Raw genomic sequence first — 23,970 nt, 5'->3', positions numbered from 1 at the left:
GCTTCGCTGACCCTTTATATTAGCAGGCAGGATACCTGCATGAGGCAAGCCATCACTCCGGAACAGAGGTTGGTCGCTACCCTGCGGTACTTGGCGACAGGGAGAAGCCTGCAGGACTTGAAGTTCTTGACAGGCATCTACCCCCAGGCTCTGGGGATCATTATCCCAGAGACCTGTTCTGCCATCATCCAGGTCCTGCAGAAGGAGTATATGAAGGTAAGATTTTTATCCTTTAATATCACATTTTATTGTATTTAATGTTTGATAATATATTGTATTTCTTTCCTCATTCCCTAATTACCATGATTGTAATATGCTGTGAATGTCCCCTTTGTCCTCATGCATGCAGGATTTTTATGTAATTATTATTTTAGGTCCTTCATACAGATTGCCCTTCAATAACCTCCCCAGCATGGTCTCTCCTGGCCTATATTCACCTCATGTAGTCACTTAACAATGTATTTTATCAGCTCCATAGTAGTGCTTTACCCCAAACAACCCCTAAAATGTTTTGAAATGTTATTTTTGCTTTAAATTTTGGCAGAGTGGCAGAGGCTTATTTTTTTAGGTGTCCCCAAATCATTTTTAGTAACCCTCCCTCCCCCAACTGCTAAGTCAGCTGATCCCAATTCTCTAACTATCCTCAATCATCTATCTGCTGACTTTGACAAACCCATACACACTATACCCACCTCTTTTGTGCTCAGATTTATGGATGAATTCCCCAAAGCATGTAGTGCAAGGGCCTACCTGTATACTTTCAAATGGTACTGTTTAACGTTTTTGTATCCTATTATTATCTTGACAGGTAATAGCAGAATGTCCAAATGTCCTCAAATGTGTACAATGTGTATTTATATCTTTGTATTATGACACTTCTTACCTGTCCAGTGGGCTGCCAATAGTGTAACTAAGGAGGGGCTGTTCCAAGTAATCCCCATTATTTAGGCATTCATCTCTCAATGAAGTGAAGAGGGTTACCTGTCCACGATTTACACACACCCCCTATAATGTTAGAAATGGCCCATGAGAGGGGGGGGGAGGGGGAATATGATAGGTGTACCTTATACTTTGGTGTTGTTAAATTCCCCTTAATAAATGCTATCTGGAGGTTGCCCCATAATGTTTGTGTCTAATATGCTTGCCATGTTTCAGAGTAAAAATAGTAATGTTTATTGTTTTTTCCTCAACAGTTTCCTTCCACGCCACAGGAATGGCAGACTGTGGCCTCCCACTATGCCCAGCGGTGGGACTTTCCTAACTGCGGAGGGGCAATTGATGGGAAACACGTCCTCATCATCCCACCGCCCAACTCGGGGTCGTACTATTTCAACTATAAGGGGTTCAATAGTATAGTGATGTTGGCAGTGGTGTCGGCTAATTACGACTTCCTGTATGTGGATGTGGGGAAGAATGGCCGGATGTCCGATGGTGGAGTCATTGCCCAGACGGAGTTTTACAGGCGTCTCCAGAATGGCAGCTTGGACTTGCCAGCTCCAGAGGACAATGTGGAAGGACTCCCATTCGTGTTCGTTGCTGATGAAGCGTTTGCGCTGGGGGACCACCTGATGCGGCCATTCCTGATGAGGACCCTCACCCCGGAACAGAGGGTTTTTAATTACCGGCTGGCCAGAGCCCGAAGAGTGGTGGAGAACATTTCCTATTTCTGACACCCATCCATATGGCGGAGTATAAACTGAACCATATTATACTGGCGTGCTGTATTCTCCATAACTTTTTAAGGAAACATTCAGCCAACTATGCTGGCTCAGTTGGGCCTGACGCCGGAATGATACATGAAACCACACTGATGGCGCTTGAAAGCGTCCGTCCTGGCTTGCCCTCCCTGAGTGTTCGTGATGTCCGGTTACGCTACCTGGAGTTCTTTGCGGGTAGGGGGGCCATCAATATGCCAGCAAATATGTGAAGCCTTTTTATAATAAAAAAAGACATTCTTTGTGGACATTTACTGCTTATGTTTGTTTTAGCTGACCCTGACAGAAATGTGTTGAGTGCAGAAAATGGCGTGATTGTGTAACCTTATACAAAGCACTGTTGGCTGTCATTTACTAAATGCAAAAACACATTTCACTACAAGTGCACTTGCAACTGCACTGAACCTGCACTTGTAGTGCAAAGAGGATTTGCCCTTAGGAAATAACCCCCATTTTCGCACAAAACAGCAATGACATCACCCCAAAAGTGTTGTAGCGTTGAGACAATAATCCACACATTCTTGATTAACAAACTTTTTTATACCTGCACAATCACATGTGCATTTACCAAAGGTTTTTCAAACAAACTAACATGTTTGTTGTCTAACAATTTTTGGGGTAGCATTATCAAAAATAGAAATGTCCATTTACGATAAAACAGGCATGTGTAAAACCAACAAGAAAGACACAAATCTTGAACTTACAAACTTCACATTTGGTAGAATTTGAAGGCAATATCAGACATGATTATTTAGGAACTGTGTTTGATATTGTGTTCAGATGGGGTGAAGTCACCCCAGGAAAAGCCAAATTTGGAAGATGCACAGCAATTTACGAATTTCAACATGTGCGACCTGCCATCACGGGGGATCAAGGGATGTGTTTTGGGGGAGAAACCCCTTCCTCTCAGCTACTTTATTATTGAGGAAGGGGTTGCACCCCCAAAACGCGTCCATTGATCTCCCGTGATAGCACATGTTGGCACGCTGTGTGCATCCTCCAAATTTGGCTTTTTGAAAAATCACAAAAACATTTTGCACATTGTAGCACACCAAAAAACAAAGGGTTTTGGAGGGGCTTTAAACTCGCCCCAAAACATCAATGATGTTTTTATTTTTTGGAATAACATTATTGATGTTTTTCTTGATGTTTTCCAATTGTAAATTACACACCATGATCTCCCCGGTCAGGATCTGGGCACTTTCGGATGTGAAAGGATCTGGATCCACAACATCACAATCACCTAAAAAGAGAAGAACCCCCCAAAAAAATTAGCTCTCAAAAATATGCCGCCATCCATCTCTTACCTGAGCCTGTGGTCGCAGACACTCACCTGTTGTGGTGACTAGTTCCACCACGTCTTCTTCCTCCTGCTCAGCTTGTGTTAGGGGGATTTCCCTTTCTTCCAGAGGGGTGTGGGCTCTGGTCACCTCGGATGAGGGGTGTCCTCCAAGTCTTTTCTCCCCTACGTAAAACAAAATGGTTTAACCCTTTCATGACTAAGCCTATTTTTGAAATTGGGTGTTTACAAGTTAAAATCCGTATTTTTTGCTAGAAAATTAATTAGAGTACCCAAACATTATATATATTTTTTTAGCAGAGAATCTAGAGAATAAAATGGCGATTGTTGCAATATTTTTTATCACACGGTATTTGTGCAGCAGTGTTTTAAACGCAAATTTTTGGAAAAGGGACACTTTCATGAATTTTAAAAAATCCAAACAGTAAAGTTACCCCAATTTTTTTGTAAAATGTGAAAGATGATGTTACGCCGAGTAAATAGATACCAAACATGTCACCCTTTATAATTGCACGCACTCGTGGAATGGCGACAAACTACGGTACCTATGAATTTCCATTGGCGACACTTTAAAAAATTTTTACGGTTACCAGGTTTGAGTTACAGAGGAGGTCTAGGGCTAGAATTATTTCTCTTGCTCTGACGATCGCGGCGATACCTCACATGTGTGATTTGAACACCGTTTACATATGCGTGCGTGACTTCCGTATGCGTTTTCTTCGCTGCGCGAGCTCGCGGGGACAGGGGCACTTTAAAAAAATTTTTTTTTTTTTTTTTTTTATTTTATTTTTTTTTTTACTTTATAAATTGTGTTTAAAAAAAAAATTTTTTTTTTTACTTTTATTGCTGTCACAAGGAATGTAAACATCCCTTGTGACAGTAATAGGTGGTGACAGGTACTCTTTATGGAGGGATGGGGGGTCTAAAAGACCCCCCATCCCTCCTTTACACTTTAAAGTATTCAGATCGCTGAAAACGGCGATTCTGAATACTGTGTACTTTTTTAAATTCTGCGCCATTGGCAACCGAGTAAACGGGAAGTGACGTCATGACGTCGCTTCCGCGTTTACAACTAGAAGGCTGGAACGAAGCCACCCACAGCTTCGTTCCAGCCTGCCCCCAGCTGCCGAAGGTACCCGATCAGACACCGGGCCTCCCGATCGCACGGGAGGCCCGGTAACGGCGGCGGGAGGGGGGGTGTCCCCTCCTGCTCCTCCGGTATAACAACCAAGCGGCTTTTAGCCGCATCGGTTGTTATACTTGGGTAGCCGATCACCCGCTGGAAACAACGGTACCGGGATGATGCCTGCAGCTGCGGGCATCATCCCGGTATAACCCCGGAAAACCGAGTACGCATATCTGCGTACGGTCGGCGGGAAGGGGATAATTAGCACACAGATATTTCATGGCAGAACTATAAATAGCAAACATTGCTTGGAAGTGGGGTACAATTGGCAATTTTAGCAGAGTTAAAAAATGTAGCATTTTCAGTGTCCTTTGTCAAGCTTCAATATTTTACCTGTTTGGTACAAGCTTCACAGATGGAGACACCCCCTATAGTATACACTGGAGCACCTGTGTGGCCCCCTAATAAAAATGGTGTTCTTGTGTCCCACACTAGTGCTCCAGTGTCCAGATGTGAAAACAGCTGCTCAGAGTCCTCTCCTTACACAGAATCTAGTTTGCATTTCATTCTAGTAACAAAGCCATCTACACAACCAAATTCTTTTAAGACAAGTATAGGGCGTAAAAATGGTGGCCAAATGCATATGGCCTAAACAATGGTATTTTATAGTCCGAAAGAAAAATGTTTGATACGAACGAATAATGTGCCCATGAACATGAAAGTTGCCATTTTAAACTGTACAGTAGTTCCTAAAAGCACATGGAGCAGCACAAACATAATAAACATCAAAAGAATAGGAACACAGCACAACTACTTACTTTTTTGCAACACTCTCCGGATCTTTCTGTACTGCTCATGTTCTCTGAATTTGAGGTCCAACCACCGATTCCTGAGCTGATCTTTCGATCGTCGTACCCCGAAATTCCGGTGCAGACTCCTGACTAGGGATGAGCCGAACACCCCCCGGTTCGGTTCGCACCAGAACCTGCGAACGGACCGAAAGTTCGCACGAACGTTAGAACCCCATTGACGTCTATGGGACTCGAACGTTCGAAATCAAAAGTGCTCATTTTAAAAACTAATTTGCATGGTATTGTCCTAAAAAGGGTTTGGGGACCCGGGTCCTACCCCAGGGGACATGTATCAATGCAAAAAAACTTTTAAAAACGGCCGTTTTTTCGGGAGCAGTGATTTTAATGATGCTTAAAGTAAAAAAAAAAAAAAAGTGAAATATTCCTTTAAATATCGTACCTGAGGGGTGTCTATAGTATGCCTGTAAAGTGACGCGTGTTTCCCGTGTTTAGAACAGTCCCTGCACCAAATGTCATTTTTAAAGGAAAAAATCTCATTTAAAACTGCTTGCGGGTTTAATGTAATGTCGGGTCCTGGCAATATGGATGAAAATCAGTGAGACAAACGGCATGGGTACCCCCCAGTCCATTACCAGGCCCTTTGGGTCTTGTATGGATATTAAGGGGAACCCCACACCCAAATTAAAATAAGGAAAGGTGTGGGGCCACCAGGCCCTATATACTCTGAACAGCAGTATACAGGCGGTGCAAACAAGACAGGGACTGTAGGTTTGTTGTTAAGTAGAATCTCTTTGTAATTTTGAACGGGTACATTTTTAACGTGTTTAGCTCCAGCCAAAAAAATCTTTTTTAAGCTTTTTGGAAAACATAGGGAAGGGTTATCACCCCTGTGACATTTGTTTTGCTGTCTTTCCTCCTCTTCAGAAGATTTCACCTCACTTTTTGTCCCAATGGATTGTAAAGCATCAGTGGAAAGGAGAAATGTTTTTCCCATATTAACTCTTACAGGAGAGAATTTCCCTTCCTAGGGGTAGATTTCATCTCACTTCCTGTTGTCTCCTTCCGTTTGCAAGTAGGAGTCGTTTGTAGGTTAGTTGTTTGAAAGTAGGGTCCTGCCCTATATACTCAGCAGAAATTTGGGCCTTAGGTGTTGCTGTGGCCACAACACTGTAAGCCCTCACAGGGCCCTGCTGTGAAATATTAGATCAAGAATTGTAATTACATGCCCCTGTTGAACAGGAGCTGAAAAATTAGGCCTTAGGCACTGGTGCTGGTGCCACAACACTGCAACCCCTCACAGACACTCTAGTTGGAACGCAGGAACGAGCCCTGCTGCAAAGTATTGCATCAAAAATTGTAATTACACGCCCCTGTTAAACAAGGGATGAAAAATTGGGCCTTAGGCACTGGTGCTGGTGCCACAACACTGCAACCCCTCACAGACACTCTAGTTGGAATGCAGGAACGAGCTCTGCTGCAAAGTATTGCATCAAAAATTGTAATTACACGCCCCTGTTAAACAGGGGCAGAAAAAATGGGCCTTAGGCACTGGTGCTGGTGCCACAACACTGCAACCCCTCACAGACACTCTAGTTGGAACGAAGGAACGAGCCCTGCTGTAAAGAATTGCATCAAAAATTGTAATTACACGCCCCTGTTAAACAGGGGCAGAAAAAATGGGCCTTAGGCACTGATGCTGGTGCCACAACACTGCAACCCCTCACAGACACTCTAGTTGGAACGCAGGAACGAGCCCTGCTGCAAAGTATTGCATCAAAAATTGTAATTACACGCCCCTGTTAAACAGGGGCTGAAAAATTGTGCCTTAGGCACTGGTGGTGGCGCCCAGAACCAAAAATGTTCTTACAAGCTATCAGCGTGATGATTGAGGAGGAAGAGGATAATTACTCAGGGATAGTCACTCAGCATCAGCATAGGCAGTCTTTGAAGGGATCTGAGATTTCAAAAAAAATTATTCGGTTACATCAGCATCAGGTGCTTGGTAGCTGGTGGTGATCCAAGACTGATTCATTTTTATGAAGGTCAGTCGATCGACTGAGTCAGTGGACAGACGCACCCTGTGATCGGTTACCACGCCTCCAGTAGCACTGAATGTGCGTTCCGAAAGAACGCTGGATGCAGGACAGGCCAGTAGCTCAATTGCATACTGTGCAAGCTCTGGCCAGTGATCCATCCTCAAGACCCAGTAACCCAGAGGATTTTCGGTGGGAAAGGTGTCCAAGTCTGATCTTGCCCCTAGGTATTCCTGCACCATGTAAAACAGACGCTCGCGATGGTTGCTGGAACCGATCATACCTTGGGGCTGCGGACCAAAAAATTGTCAGGAGTTTGTAACCTCCCAGTCTCTGGAAACGCGTTGCACAGACCTTTCTGCAAGGCCTCCCGAAGATGTTTCATCCTCTGCTCCCTCTGCGATGGCAAGATAAGGTCCGCAACCTTACCCTTGTAACGTGGATCAAGGAGGGTTGCCAGCCAGTATTGGTCCTTCTCCTTGATACCACGAATACGAGGATCCTTACGCAGGCTTTGCAGGATCAGGGAGGCCATGCAGCGTAGGTTTGCTGAGGCATTCGGTCCGGAGTCCTCTGGGTCACTAAGGACAACATGGTCCGCAGCCACCTCCTCCTAGCCACGTACAAGTCCATGTGTTTCTTGGGACTGATCCCTTAAAGACTGCTGCTGATGCTGAGTGCCAGGCTCCACCTCCATACTGACACAATCTTCCTCCTCCTCCTCCTCCTCCTCCTCCTCGTCCTCTTCCTGTGTGATCGGCGGGCACGCAGGAACACTGTCTGGATAAAGGGGGCGTTGAGAGCTAAGGAAGTCCTCCTCTTCCTGCCTCTGTTCTGCCTCAAGTGCCCTGTCCATTATTCCACGCAGCGTGTGCTCCAACAGGTGGACAAGGGGGACAGTGTCACTGATGCATGCACTGTCACTGCTCACCATCCTCGTGGCCTCCTCAAATGGTGACAGGACAGTGCATGCATCCCTGATCATGGCCCACTGGCGTGGGGAAAAAAAACAAGCTCCCCTGACCCTGTCCTGGTGCCATAGTCGCACAGGTACTCATTGATGGCCCTCTACTGCGTGTGCAGCCGCTGCAGCATGGCCAACGTTGAGTTCCACCTGGTGGGCATGTCACAGATTAGGCGGTTCTTGGGCAGGTTAAACTCCTTTTGGAGGTCCGTCAGCCGAGCACTGGCATTATATGACCGGCGGAAATGCACACAGACTTTCCTGGCCTGCCTCAGGACATCCTGTAAGCCCAGGTACCTGCCCAAGAACCGCTGCACCACCAAGTTAAGGACGTGAGCCAAACAGGGCACATGGGTCATTTGTCCCTGTCGGAGGGCAGAGAGGAGGTTGGTGCCATTGTCGCAAACCACCATTCCTGCCTTAAGTTGGTGTGGCGTCAACCACCTCTGAACCTGCCCCTGCAGAGCTGACAGAACCTCTGCCCCAGTGTGGCTCCTGTCCCCCAAGCACACCAGCTCAAGCACCGCATGGCATCTTTTGGCCTGCGTACTTGCGTAGCCCCTTGAACGACTACGGAGCACCGCTGGTTCCGAGGAAGAGGCCATGGAAGAAGAAGAAGAGGAGGGGGTGGAGGAGAGAGGTGTGTCACAATCATTAGCATTTTGGAGGCGTGGTGGCGGAACAACCTCCAACACTACTGCACCTTGTCCTGCATCCTTCCCAGCTGCCAGCAGAGTCACCCAATGCGCCGTGAAACTTAGGTAACGTCCCTGTCCATGCCTGCTGGACCATGAGTCAGCGGTAATATGCACCTTATCGCTGACCGCCCTGTCCAGCGAGGCATGGACATTGCCTTCCACATGCTGGTAGAGAGCCGGAATCGCCTTCCGTGAGAAAAAGTGGCGTTTGGGTACCTGCCACTGAGGAACCGCACATTCCACAAACTCACGGAAGGGGGCAGAGTCTACCAACTGAAAAAGCAGCAGTTGAAGTGCTAGCAATTTTGCCAAGCTAGCATTCAACCGCTGGGCATGTGGATGGCTGGGAGCAAACTTCTTTTGGCGGTGCAGCAGCTGGGGCAGGGAAATTTGCCTGGTACAATCTGACGTCGGTGTACCAAAATCAGATTGCCCACAAGTACTTGGCTGTGACACACCTAATTCTACACCTTCATTCCTCTCAGTGCAGGTCTCAGAGAGGACTGAAGGTCTAGTGGGGTTGGAAATCTCAGCTGATGAGGAGCAAGGAGAGGTCCTCTTTGTTCTTTGGTGTGGGTCTTTTAGATACGCTTGCCAACGAACTGCATGGCAGGTCAACATATGTCTGGTCAAGCATGTGGTACCCAAGCGGGAGATGTTTTGGCCACGCGAGATACGCTTGAGACATATGTTGCAAATAGCAGCGGTGCGATCTGATGCACTCGTCTCAAAAAAGGCCCACACCAAAGAACTTTTTGAATAATGCGCAGAGACTGCAGCGCCCTGCACATGTGGAGCTTTGGGGTGTGATGCAGTCAATGTGCTGCCCTTAGGCTGGCCCCTGGAGGGCATCCTGCCTCGTTGGTGATGTGCCGCCTCCTCCTCCTCCTCTCTCCTATCAGGCACCCACATTGAGTCAGTGACCTCATCATCCCCTCCCTCCTCATCACTGGAGCAAACCTGGCAGTATGCTGCAGCAGGGGGAGCATGACTGCCAGATTGCTGTCCTTCTTGGGCACCCCCTCTGTCCGTGCTCATGTTACTGCCTTCATCGAGCTCAGTATCATCATCAGAGCCTTCCAAACGCTGGGCATCCTCCTGGAGCATGTACCCAACACTGTGGTCAAACAGTTCGAGGGACTCCTCAGGAGGACAAGGTGGGGCTAGGGAAGGAGTCACTGATGACATTGAGCCGAGGGAAGAGGCCGCTGCTTTGCCAGACAAAGTACCCTGGGCATGGGTGAGAGAGGATGAGGAGGATGAGGACGGCTTGGTCATCCACTCGACCAAGTCTTCCGCCTGTTGCGGCTCAACATGGCCAGCTGCCGAAAAAAAGGCCAAGCGTGTCCCATGGCCACGTGCTGATGAGGATGCACCGTCTCCACGACCAGCACTAGACACAGAGCCTGCTTGCCCTCTCTTATTGGCTTGTGACTGTCTGCCTCTCCTTCTTGGCCTTCCAGACATACTAATGGCCTGTAGCTGCACTAAGCTGGGATATATATATATATATATATATATATATATATGTACTGATACTGCAGCTAGCAAAATCAATCACTAACTTGTAGGTTTAGCTGAACACTGTGAGCAGGACGCACCCCACTAACTTGTAGGTTTAGCAGAACACTGTGAGCAGGACGCACTGCACTAACTGTAAATAGTCTAGCTGCCTGACTGTGGTACTAATAGGATCAAAAGAACACCAGCAATTTTCTTCAGGTAGCTGTATTTACTGTAACAAGACAAGCCTGCCTGTCAGTAAGAAGATAACAGAAACGGATCTAGCTGAACACTGTGAGCAGGACGCACCCCACTAGCTTGTAGGTTTAGCAGAACACTGTGAGCAGGACGCTCTGCACTAAATGTAAATAGTCTAGCTGCCTGACTGTGGTACTAATAGGATCAAAAGAACACCAGTAATTTTCTTCAGGTAGCTATATTTACTGTAACAAGACAAGCCTGCCTGTCAGTAAGAAGATAACAGAAAAGGATCTAGCTGAACACTGTGAGCAGGACGCACCCCACTAGCTTGTAGGTTTAGCTGAACACTGTGAGGTGGACGCACTGCACTAAATGTAAATAGTCTAGCTGCCTGACTGTGGTACTAATAGGATCAAAAGAACACCAGTAATTTTCTTCAAAATACTGTAACAAGACAAGCCTGCCTGTCAGTAAGAAGATAACAGGAACGGATCTAGCTGAACACTGTGAGCAGGACGCACTGCACTAAATGTAAATAGTCTAGAAGATAACAGGAACGGATCTAGCTAAACTGAATACAGTGTATATATATATATATATGCAACACCTGGGATGCATATATATAGACAATACACTTTAAGTGCAGCTAACTGACTGACTGTCCTGCCTAATCTAGCTAACTCAAATCAAATGTCACTGTCTGTCTCTCTCTCTCTCTCAATGAACGCTGGAACACACACTACACAGGGCCGCCGTGCAGGCGGCCTTATATAGTGTGGGGCGTGTACTAAATCCCCTGAGCCATAATTGGCCAAAGCCTCCTTGGCTTTGGCCAATTACGGCTCTCTGTTAACGCGGCGCTGTGATTGGCCAAGCATGCGGGTCATAGTGCATGCTTGGCCAATCATCAGCCAGCAATGCACTGCGATGCCGCAGTGAATTATGGGCCGTGACGTGCCACACGAATTTGGCGCGAACGGCCCATAAAGTTCGGAATTCGGCGAACGACCGAACAGCCAATGTTCGAGTCGAACATGGGTTCGACTCGAACACGAAGCTCATCCCTACTCCTGACCACTTTCACCATGATCTTGGCCTTTCTCACATTGGGGTTGGGGTAAGGTCCATACTTCCCATCATAGTCGGCCCTCTTCAGGATGTCCACCATCTCCAACATCTCCCCAAAGGACATATTTGACTCCTTAAATCTCCTTCTGGATGGGGACGTTACCGGATCCGGGCTTTCCTCCTCCTCCTTGTTGCTACAATTATCACGATCCTGCTGTGTATCCACCATGTGCTTTTCTCTTACTGCGCCAAACGAAAAGGGGCGGGGAATAGACTAGAAAGAACGTCAGGGGCGGGCGGAGTTACACGCATGCGCAGTGTGTATAAAGCGTAACACGCGTGCGTCTTACGTACGATCTGTGAGCGGAGGAAGGAGCATCGTGATAACGAAGGTAGGATCTAAACTTGGGGGTATACTGCTTCGAAATGGAAGCCTAGATTGTAACAAAATTAGGGGAGTTTGGCCTGACATTAGGGTTTGTCTTGTGTTGTGAAAATGGATGGGTTCAACGACCACAATTTCCTCCCCCTGTTCATTGACAAATACAGGGAGCTGCCCTGTCTGTGGCAAGTGAGACATCCTCATTACAACCATAAACAAAAGAGGCAGGCAGCGCTTGAGAAACAGCTGGAGTTGGTGAAGCCGGTGGTCCCTACAGCAACCATCCCTTATTTAAAAAACAAAATTGGTGGCCTGAGGAGCACTTATCTTAGGGAGCGCAAGAAGGTCACAGATTCCCAGAGGTCCGGAGCAGCAGCAGATGACGTTTATGTCCCCAGGCTGTGGTACTATGAGAGACTGCGATTTCTGTCAGACCACACTGAAGTCAGGGAATCCCTCTCTACTCTTCCTTCCATGCTTCCTTCCACCCCAGCTGAGGCTTCCGATGTCCAACCTGGGCCTTCCAGCCAGGAAGAAGTGGAGGAGCCCAGCTGGAGTCAGGTATAGCATTCCTCTACAGATTTCAGGACAATAAATAAATGATGTTTTCTATAGATGTTATTATTAATCACTAATTGCTGATTGAAAAAAAAGTGTTTTACATATTAATAGACAGTAGTGGGCACCCAAAATTGGTAAAAAAATAAACAAAAATGCTGGGCTAAGAATGATAGTCTGTTATATTTGTTAACATTCAATTTGCAAAAGTCATGAGGTGACAATTGTGTGTGATTGATGAAGAAAATACTAAAACTATGTCCCTTTTTCATACACAGGAAGACCTCAGCCAGGAGGAGGTTGTGGAATGTGGCAGTCAGGAGGAGGCAGGGATTAGTGGCAGCCAGGAGGAGGCGGGGCTAAGTGTCAGCCAAGAGAAGCCTGGGACAAGTCGAAGCCTGACTGAATCTCAGGTTCCTCCCCTCCGCCTTCCATATAAAAGAGCCAGGAAGACGACTCCAAGTCCCGTGCAGGATTCTGCGTTCAGGCTGATTCAGGAGGCTTCGGCGTCCCTACGAGCCTTACCCACTCCTGAAGAGGCCTTTGCCTGCATGGATGCCACCAAACTGCAGGGCATGCAGGAGGGTCAACGCAGGCTCTGTGAGGACCTTCTGTATAAAGTCCTACGTAAGGGGGTGAGTGGGGAACTAACACCCAAGACCGACGTCATTGAGTTGGACCATCTTCCTCCTCCTCCTCCTCCTGCTGCCACAACTTCACCACCACAGCCACCGCGTGGAAGGCAGCGTGGAAAGAAGACCTCAGAGTGATGGATCTGGGTTCAGTCTGGTCTGACAGAAGCTGCAGTCTCTCGTATGACCACAGCCTGGGGACACAGATGTCATCTGCTGCTTTCCGGATCTCTGGGACTTCTGGACCAGACTGTCCTCCCTTAGATAAGGACTCCTCAGGCCACCAATTTTGATTTAAAATTATTGATGTCTGCCCTGGGGGTCCAAGGCTTCACCCACTTCTGCTGTTTCTCCAGCAGAGAAGTTGTGAGCCCTTAATAAAATTTTTTTTGGGAAATTATACTCTCCTGTGTGTGTTTTCATCCAAAAAGGACAGTTTGTTGGTGACAATTCAGGTACATTTCTAACATAAAATGTGAAATTAACAAGGGACAACAACACCAAACAATCTCCTACAGATTAAATAGAACAACATACCAATGGTGTTGTGGTAACTTGTCACAAAAAACACACATAAACATTTTCGGGAGTACAAATAAAAATCCAAAAAAAAATAACACCCTTCAAAAAAATACTAACACAAAAAAAGAATCTACATTAAAGCCAAAAAAAAAAATACAACAAAAGTATGTTGTCTGATGTGAGAAATCAAAATATATTGAGGGAATCCCGATAAATAGTAACAAAATAAGTTTGTGAGAAGTCTGTGTGAATATGATCAGCAAAAATACTTTATTCTTGTCACATTATAAAGAAGAAGAGAGTGCGCTGTATTAAACCATTTTTAACATTGCAGCGTGACGAAAGTGCTGTATCCATTGCGAACGCTAAGTTTACCAGAACGAGCTGTTCCGTGTCGGAATTTCTTCTGAGCATGCGTGGCACTGTGCGTCGTAACAGGCCACACACGGTCGGAATTGACGCGATCGGATTTTGTTGTCGGAAAATTTTATCTCCTGCTCTCCAACTTTGTGTGTCGGAAAATCCGATGGAAAATGTCCGATGGAGCCCACACACGGTCGGAATTTCCGACAACACGCTCCGATCGGACATTTTCCATCGGAAAATCCGACCGTGTGTACGGGGCATTACATTTGAGAAGGTTCTGGAGAAATGGGGTTCCATCCCTTCTGCTGTGCCATGGAGAACAACTTGCTCAAAATTCTTGTATAGGTGGTATTGGTGGTATTTTTCCTGGCTTGCATCAGGGTTGATATTACCTCCTGAGAACAGCCTTGTTCCCTTAACCTAGCCCTTTCAACCTCCAGGCCGTCAGATGCAACTTCTCCAGAGCTGGGTGTAGGAATTGGCCTAGAGATAGCAGATCTGGGGTTACCGGAATAGGGATTGGAGACTGAAGGCTGAGTTGTAATAGAGTCGTGAACCATGGTCTTCTCGGCCAAAGTGGGATTACTGCGATTACTGTGGCTGAAGATCTCCGAAGCCTGGACAGGAATCTCGCAATTAATAGGGTTGGAGGGAATATGTACCCCAGCTTGAAGTTCCATGGGTGAATTAGACAATCTATTCCCTCGGCTGATGGGAACGATGCTCTTGACAGAAACCTCCGACACTTTGTCTTCGCAGGTGTGGCTGCTAAGTCGACCTCTGGCATTCCCCACGTTTCCGTAAGAAGGGAAAAGGCCTGGAAGCTCAAGGACCATTCGTTGTTCGAGAGAGTCTCTTGGCTCAGATAATCGGCTAACATGTTCTGTGCCGCAGGGACATATATTGCCTTCAAGCCTGTTAGGTGTGCCTGTGCCCATTCCAGGATAGGACGGACTTCCTCCATCAGTGTGAGACTCTTGGTACCCCCCTGCTTCTGGATATAAGACACTGCCACCTTGTTGTCCATCCGGATAAGCACATTTTTCCCCCTCAGGGCTGGTGCAAATGCCATTAGAGCCTGGAAAGCTGCCCTGAGTTCCAGTATATTCGATACTACACCCTGGGCCTGGAGCAGCCATCGGCCTTGGGCTGCTTGATCTTGAAAATGAGCTCCCCAACTGCTCTGACAGGCATCTGAAGTGACCACCTCTGGGTCTGGAGGAACTATGGGCTTGTATCTTCTGAGGTTGTTCGGATGTGTCCACCACCATACAGATTGCTTCATTGGTCTGGAAATGGGAATGGACTGACGCATCGATACTCCATCCCACTGCCTTAGAAAGGAGTTTTGCAGGACTTTCATGTGCCATTGTGACCACTGCACCATGGGTAGAGTTGCAGACATGGACCCTAGCACACTCAAACAGGTCCTGGCTGGTAGATGCCTTGCTGACAGTAATCTCCGCATCTTCTGTATTAGAGGCTGGACTTTCTCCTGAGGGCAGGGCCAGATTAAGAGCAACATGGGCCTGGTGCTAAGGATTTTGGTGGGCCTTTTTATGAAAATAAATAAAATGAAAACGCAAACAATTTTTTGTTGAATTAAATTAAAGAGAGAGAGGGGTGTGAGAGAGTGGTAGAGAGAGAGAGGGGGGGGGGGGTGATAGCGAGATAGGGGGCTGAAAGAGAGGGGATGAGAGGGAGGGGAAAAGAGAGAGAAAGGCATTGAATGAGAGAGATGGGGATGAGAGAAAGGGGGTGAGAAAAAGGGGAATAGAGAGAGGGTGAAAGAGAGAGAGGGTGGTAGGAAAGAGGGGGTTGAAGGGGGCAAGAGAGAGAGAATGGGGGATGAAGGGGGTGAGAGAGAGAACAGGGTGAAAGAGAGGGGATGGAGAGAGAGGGGGGTGAAAGAGGGAGAGGGGGGGTGAGAGTGAGGGGGTGAGTCTCTGGGGGGCACAGCATAGTACATTACACGGGGGGGGGATAGCACAGTACATTACATGGTTGGCACTACACATTACATGGTGGATACATGGATACAGCACATTTAATGGTGGGCGAAGCACATTACATGGCTGGCACAGCACATTACACTGTTGGCACTGCCCAATACAGCACATTAAAAGGTAGGCACAGTACATTATATGGTGGGCACAGCACATGACATGGTTGGTACTGCACAACACAGCACATTGCATGGTGGACACAGCACATGCACACGGTGGGCACAGGACCTTATATGGTGGGCACAGCACATGACATGGCGGGCATAGCTGAGCACATTACATGGTGGGCACTGCACATTACAAGTGGGCACTGCACAGCACATTATATGGTGGGCACAGCATATTATATGGTGGGTACTGCACATGGCATGGTGGGCACTGCACAGCACATGGCAAGGTGGGCACTGCATGACACCACATGATATGGTGGGCACTGCATGACACAGCACAGCACATTAATTGGTGTACACCGCACATGACATGGTGAGCCCTGCATAGTGCATTCCATTGTGGGTACTGCACGGCACATGCCATGGTGGACAATGTACAGCACCTTACATGCTGGGTACAGCACATTACATGGTAAGCACTGCATGGCGCAGCATATGACATGGTGGGCACAACACAGCACGACAGGTTGGGCACTGCACAGTAATTTACATGGTGGGCACTGCACATGACACGGTTGGCACTGCATGGCACAGCACATTACATGGTGGGTAGAGCGCATTACATGGTGGGCACTGCATGGCACAGCACATTTCATGGTGGGCAATGCAACTGCACATTACATGTTAGGAACTGCACATGACATGGTGGGCACTGCTGAACAGCCCAGCACATTGCACAGTGGGCACAACACACGGCAGGGTGGGCACAGCACATGACATGGTGGGAACTACACATGACATGGTGGGCACTGCATGGCACATCACATTACATGGTGGGCACTGTACATTACTTGGTGGGATCACTGCATGGCACAGCACATTACATGGTGGGCACTGCAATGTACAGCACATGACATGGTGGGCACTGCACATTACATAGTGAGCACTGCAATGCACAGCAAATTACATACTGGGCACAGCACATTACATGGGGGGCACTGCAATGCACAGCACATGACATAGTTGGCACAGCACATTACAAGGGGGGCACTGCAATGCACAGCACATGACATAGTGGGCACAGCACATTACATGGGGGCACTGCAATGCACAGCACATGACATAGTGGGCACAGCACATTACATGGGGGGCACTGTAATGCACATGACATGGTGGGCACAGGCACAGCACATACATGGGGGGCACTGCAATGCACATGGCATGACATGACATGGTGGGCTCAGCACATTACATGGGGGGCACTGCAATGCACATGACATGACATGGTGGGCACAGCACATTACATGGGGGCACTGCAATACACATGACAGTGGGCACAGCACATTACATGGGGGCACTGCAATGCACATGACATGACATGACATGGTGGGCACAGCACATTACATGGGGGGCACTGCAATGCACATGACATGACATAGTGGGCACAGCACATTACATGGGGGCACTGCAATGCACATGACATGACATGGTGGGAACAGCACAATACATGGGGGCACTGCAATGCACATGACATGACATAGTTGGCACAGCACATTACATGGGGGGGCACTGCAATGCACAGCACATGACATAGTTGGCACAGCACATTACATGGGAGGCACTGCAATGCACAGCACATGACATAGTTGGCACAGCACATTACATGGGAGGCACTGCAACGCACAGCACATGACATAGTTGGCACAGCACATTACATTGGAGCACTGCAATGCACAGCACATGACATAGTGGGCACAGCACATTACATGGGGGGGGCACTGCAAAGCACAGCACATGACATAGTGTGCACAGCACATTACATGGGGCCACTGCAATGCACATGACATGACATAGTGGGCACAGTACATTACATGGGGGGCACTGCAATGCACATGACATGACATAGTGGGCACAGCACATTACATGGGGGCACTGCAATGCACATGACATGACATGGTGGGAACAGCACAATACATGGGGGCACTGCAATGCACATGACATGACATAGTTGGCACAGCACATTACATGGGGGGCACTGCAATGCACAGCACATGACATAGTTGGCACAGCACATTACATGGGAGGCACTGCAATGCACAGCACATGACATAGTTGGCACAGCACATTACATGGGAGGCACTGCAACGCACAGCACATGACATAGTTGGCACAGCACATTACATGGGAGCACTGCAATGCACAGCACATGACATAGTGGGCACAGCACATTACATGGGGGGGGCACTGCAAAGCACAGCACATGACATAGTGTGCACAGCACATTACATGGGGCCACTGCAATGCACATGACATGACATAGTGGGCACAGTACATTACATGGGGGGCACTGCAATGCACATGACATGGTGGGCACAGCACATTACATGGGGGCACTGCAATGCACATGACATGACATGGTGGGCACAGCACATTACATGGGGGGCACTGCAATGCACATGACATGGTGGGCACCGCACATTACATGGGGGCACTGCAATGCACATGACATGGTGGGCACAGCACATTACATGGGGGGCACTGCAATGCACATGACATGGTGGGCACAGCACATTACATGGGGGGCACTGCAATGCACATGACATGACATGGTGGGCACAGCACATTACATGGGGGCACTGCAATGCACATGACAGTGGGCACAGCACATTACATGGGGGCACTGCAATGCACATGACATGACATGGTGGGCACAGCACATTACATGGGGGCACTGCAATGCACATGACATGACATGGTGGGCACAGCACATTACATGGGGGCACTGCAATGCACATGACATGACATGGTGGGCACAGCACATTACATGGGGGCACTGCAATGCACATGACAGTGGGCACAGCACATTACATGGGGGCACTGCAATGCACATGACATGACATGGTGGGCACAGCACATTACATGAGGGGCACTGCAATGTACATGACATGACATGGTGGGCACAGCACATTACATGGGGGCACTGCAATGCACATGACATGACATGGTGGGCACAGCACATTACATGAGGGGCACTGCAATGCACATGACATAGTGGGCACAGCACATTACATGGGGGCACTGCAATGCACATGACATGGTGGGAACAGCACATTACATGGGGGGCACTGCAATGCACATGACATGACATGGTGGGCACAGCACATTACATGGGGGGCACTGCAATGCACATGACATGGTGGGCACAGCACATTACATGGGGGTACTGCAATGCACATGACATGACAGTGGGCACAGCACATTACATGGGGGCACTGCAATGCACATGACATGACATGGTGGGCACAGCACATTACATGGGGGGCACTGCAATGCACATGACATGACATGGTGGGCACAGCACATTACATGGGGGCACTGCAATGCACATGACATGACATGGTGGGCACAGCACATTACATGGGGGCACTGCAATGCACATGACAGTGGGTACAGCACATTACATGGGGGCACTGCAATGCATATGACATGGTGGGCACAGCACATTACATGGGGGGCACTGCAATGCACATGACATGGTGGGCACAGCACATTACATGGGGGCACTGCAATGCACATGACATGACAGTGGGCACAGCACATTACATGGGGGCACTGCAATGCACATGACATGACATGGTGGGCACAGCACACAGCACATTACATGGGGGCACTGCAATGCACATGACATGGTTGGCACAGCACATTACATGGGGGGGAAGCAGCAGTCTTTCCCCTAGCACAATAAAACCCCTCCCTAACAAATGTACTAACCTTATCTCAACAACAGCATGTAAGATGTCCTTCCTCCCGGGCTCCTGCTGGTTAGAACATCAGCGCCCCTCCCCCAGACAGCTCCCAGGCACTGAGGAGGATCTGTGTGAGTGGAACAGATCCTGACAGGAGTCAGGCATCGACAGAGACAGGACTCGGCTGCACTAACACTTGGCTCCTCTTCCTTCAGGAAGGCACACAGATATTCATAAGCCACTGGCATGGGCCTATATTGAGGGAGGGGCCTGGAGCTGCAGCTCCACCAGCCCCTATGTTAATCCGGCCCTGCCTGAGGGAGTTGTACCCTGTTCAATTTGGTGTTCAGATCCGCTCCCAGAAATACCATATTTTGCGTGGGTTGCAGACTGCTCTTTTTCCAATTGACTAGCCAATCGAAGTCCTGAAGAGTCGTAAGTAGGATCTTCCGATGGCATAGCAAAGTCTCTCGATTTTCTGCTAAGAGCAGGATGTCGTCCAAATAATGGTGGACTCGAAGACCCTTTTCTCTGAGGAATGCAACCAAGGGTAGTAAGACCTTGATGAAGTCCTGGGAGCCAAATAGATGTCGAAAGGAAGGCACTGGAACTGGAAGTGGCATTTGTTGATGGCGAATCTGAGGAACTTTTGAAAGGCGGGATGAATCGGAATATGTAGGTAAGCATCTGATAAATCTACTGATAGCATCCAGTCGCCCAGATTCACTGCCAGAATTATGAACTGAAGGCTCTCCATTTTGAAAGCCTCTATTTCGATGTTCCTGTTGAGATTTTTTAAATCCAATACAGGGCGCAAGTCTCCTGTCTTCTTCTTTACCAGAAATAAGGGGGAATAGAACCCCCTCCCCTTTTGACATGATGGAACTTCCAGAATCGCTCCTTTTTGCTTCAATTCTACTACATATTTTATTAGTAACTTCCTTTTGTTTAGTGAAGATGGCAGTCTGGTTGATTGGAAGTGATTTCCTGGGGGTCTGCCCATAAACTTCCATTTGTGTCCGAATCTGATTGTGGATAGTGCCCACAGATCCTTTATATGCTTTGACCAGATCTGTATGAAGTTCTTGAGCCTGGGGCCCACCTGTGCTGGGTGGGCAGGCGAATCTTCAAAAGGACTTCTGCTGCTCCCCTGCCGGGGTAGTCTTGGACTTCTGCATCCTCAGGAAGGAAGGTCTTGCATTTTTCCAGTCCCTTCTAAACTCCCTACCGGGGCGGTAGGATCTAGCTTCCTTGTATTTATCAGGGAGGTTGCGTCTGAAGGACGGACCCTTTTGGGCCTTGGGTCTCCTGTCTAAGGGAATTAACACCGACTTCCCTCCTGTTACCTTGGAGATGGCGGCGTCTAATTTAGACCCGAACAGGTTTGAGCCATCGTATGGGATTCTGCACCAGTTTGTTTTAGATGCAGTATCGTCCCTCCATGGTTTCAGCCACAAGGCCCTTCTTGCCGTGACTGAGGCTAGCATTGATCTTGCTGAAGACCTTATAATATCAACTGAGGCTTCTGCCAGCTTGATTTCCTGAAGAGAAGAGTTTATTTTCTCTAATTCAGTGCCGTCTTGAAGGTCCTTCTCCACCCGGAATGCCCATCCTGATATGGCTTTAGCTACTGCTGCTGTGCTAATCGCTGGCCTGCAAGTGCCCCCAGCCGTGGAATATGCTTTTTTCAATTCTAAATCCAATTTCCGATCAAGAACGTCCCGAAAGGAAACTGCGTCCTCAATAGGCAGAGTGACATGCCGTGCAAGACCCATCAAGGAGGAGTCGAAAGAGGGAGCGTTAATCAATTAATTGATTTTAGACTCTTTTAAAGGATACATCTTTGCCAATCTGTCAGTAAGGCTGGACCGCTTATCAGATCTTTCCCACTCATCTTTAATTAGATCTTCCAGTTCACCTATAAAAGGGAAGTGTTCTGGATCTTTTCTTAAATTTGGGAAATATTTCCGAACTTTCTGCAGTTCTACTTTATCTTCTTCCCAACCGATCACTTCCTTAACTGACTTTGCAAAAGGTTCAACTAGGGAAAAATCAAAGCCTGCTGACATTTCCTGGTCCTCATCTCCCAAGGAAGATTCTGAAGCCTGGGGCTGATGAAAGTCTGCTGCCGATGTGCTGGGAGTAGGCCTATCCGTTAGTGGTGCTGCTGTCTCCATTATGGATTCTCCTACAGATTCTCTTATGAGCTCCGTAGCTGCCCTTGCGTCTAGTTCCTTTTCTTTTGTTGCCTCATTGAAGCATGAGCGGCAGGCTAGTTTATCTGGCAAGGCCCAGCAAGCGTTTGCTGCGGGACGGGTGTGGCGGCTCTGGCGGTGTGATGAAGGTGACCGTCTGCGGTGTGACCGACTATGACGGGAGCGGCTGTGGCATGAGCGGCTGTGACGTGAGCGGCTATGTCTTCGGTGGCGGGAAGAAGATCTTGAACGGCTTCTGCGGGACCTCCTGCTTAACGCATGACTTGATCTTCTTCCATGCCTTGAACTTGCAGCTCTTGACCTGGTAGGGCTGCCAAAAGAGCAGCGTTAGTGGTCCAGCTCTCTTTTTTTCTCTCCCCTTCTTCAATACTTACCGATGTTTATGGAGAGCCTCTTACCTAGTTTGCTGATGGTGGTCTGCGTGGGCAGTGGTCTCCATAGCGACAGTAATAGGAAGGCTGAAGAGAGATAAGGAAAAGATTCCTATTTATCTATATATATAGATATATATAGATATATATATCTATATATATAGATACACACACACACACATATATATATATATATATATATATATATATATATATATATATATAGATATAGATAGATATATATATATCTATATAGATAGATAGATAGATAGATAGATAGATAGATAGATAGATAGATAGATAGATAGATAGATAGATAGATAGATAGATAGATAGAGATAAATAGGAATCTTTTCACATATTTATTTATTTATTTTTTTTAAATTTAATTTTTTTTTTTTAAAAGAGGGCTGGAGAGCCTGGTGTAGAAATCAGACTTACCTAAGCTTGCTGGGTCAGTTCTGGCAAAGCAGGTGAGATAGGCAGTGAAATTCATTTTGATAGTTTACTACAGCAAAAACACAGAGAAAGGCTGTGTGTTTAAATCTGGCGCCACCGTCGCGGCGAAATGATGCTCCCGCACATGCACAGAGCGTCCTGAACGGCCCTGCACCATCTTGGAGAAGGGAACAGCCTTACCTTAGGCAGCTACCTACTCTGGTCATAATTCAGAGCGGAAGAGGAGCGTCGGCGGCCATGACGGCTCCCTGAGGACAACAGGTACCAGCGATCCTAGTGAAAAAGTTGAAACTGGAAAGAGAAGATAAAGTGACAGGCATAATAGAGAGGAGGCCACTGCGATATATGAAGCTTCTTTAAAGCTTACTATGCCAGATATCCAGACGCCCCCTGAGACCACCAGAATGGGGGTTCCCTCCATAGAAGCTCCTTTAGAGACTGTACAGGAGGGACTTCCAAACAGGAGAGGCTTGAACCTGCTGGGGCGAGTGCGGTAAGAGGCTTTTTCTTTAATCATGTAAATAGGAGCAACCTTGTTCATCCCAATCTGTCAGGTGAGGATAAAAAAGAGAATGCAGCGAGGTGTCTCCCCTTCAAATTTATAGCTAACCAATCCTGTCAGGTTGTGGGGGCGGAGTCACAACCCAGTGTGTGCTGCCATGAAGGCTTCAGGAAACCTAATTCATCGCTTTCCAGAAGAGATGAGCCAAGAGTTTAGTCCAGACCTAAGTTCAGACTAACTTTTTAGTCACTCTGCACATGCTCAGTTTGGTGTGTATTGCTAGAGTTTTGTTTTTTTTCTTGGGAGGGTGCAGGTGATCAGCACAGAGCCAATCAGCACTGTCCAAACAGAGGGTCAGGGGTCCTGCAGCCTCATAGGATAGTCAGAGGAGAATGAAAACGTCTCCTATAAGCTTTAACCAGAGACTGATAAAGCTTTAACCAGAGACTGATAGAAGTGACAAGACTGCTATATACTGATGATGAGAAAAGGTATTTAGCAGTTTATATTTACTAAAATAATAGCATTTTCATGTTCTGTGCACTGTGGGAGACCAGCTATTGTGAATTCAGGGTCCTGGGTTTAGTAATATTTTGCTTGTAGTGTTTCTGTGTTGTTGTTTTTTTGTTATTTTTTATCCTTCAGCTCTATTTTATTTGTTTTTTTTTTTGTAAAGGCCT

The sequence above is a fragment of the Aquarana catesbeiana genome, linkage group LG01, assembly GCF_042186555.1.
Source record: "Aquarana catesbeiana isolate 2022-GZ linkage group LG01, ASM4218655v1, whole genome shotgun sequence".
Lineage (NCBI taxonomy): Eukaryota > Metazoa > Chordata > Amphibia > Anura > Ranidae > Aquarana > Aquarana catesbeiana.
This window is presented reverse-complemented; position numbering follows the sequence as displayed.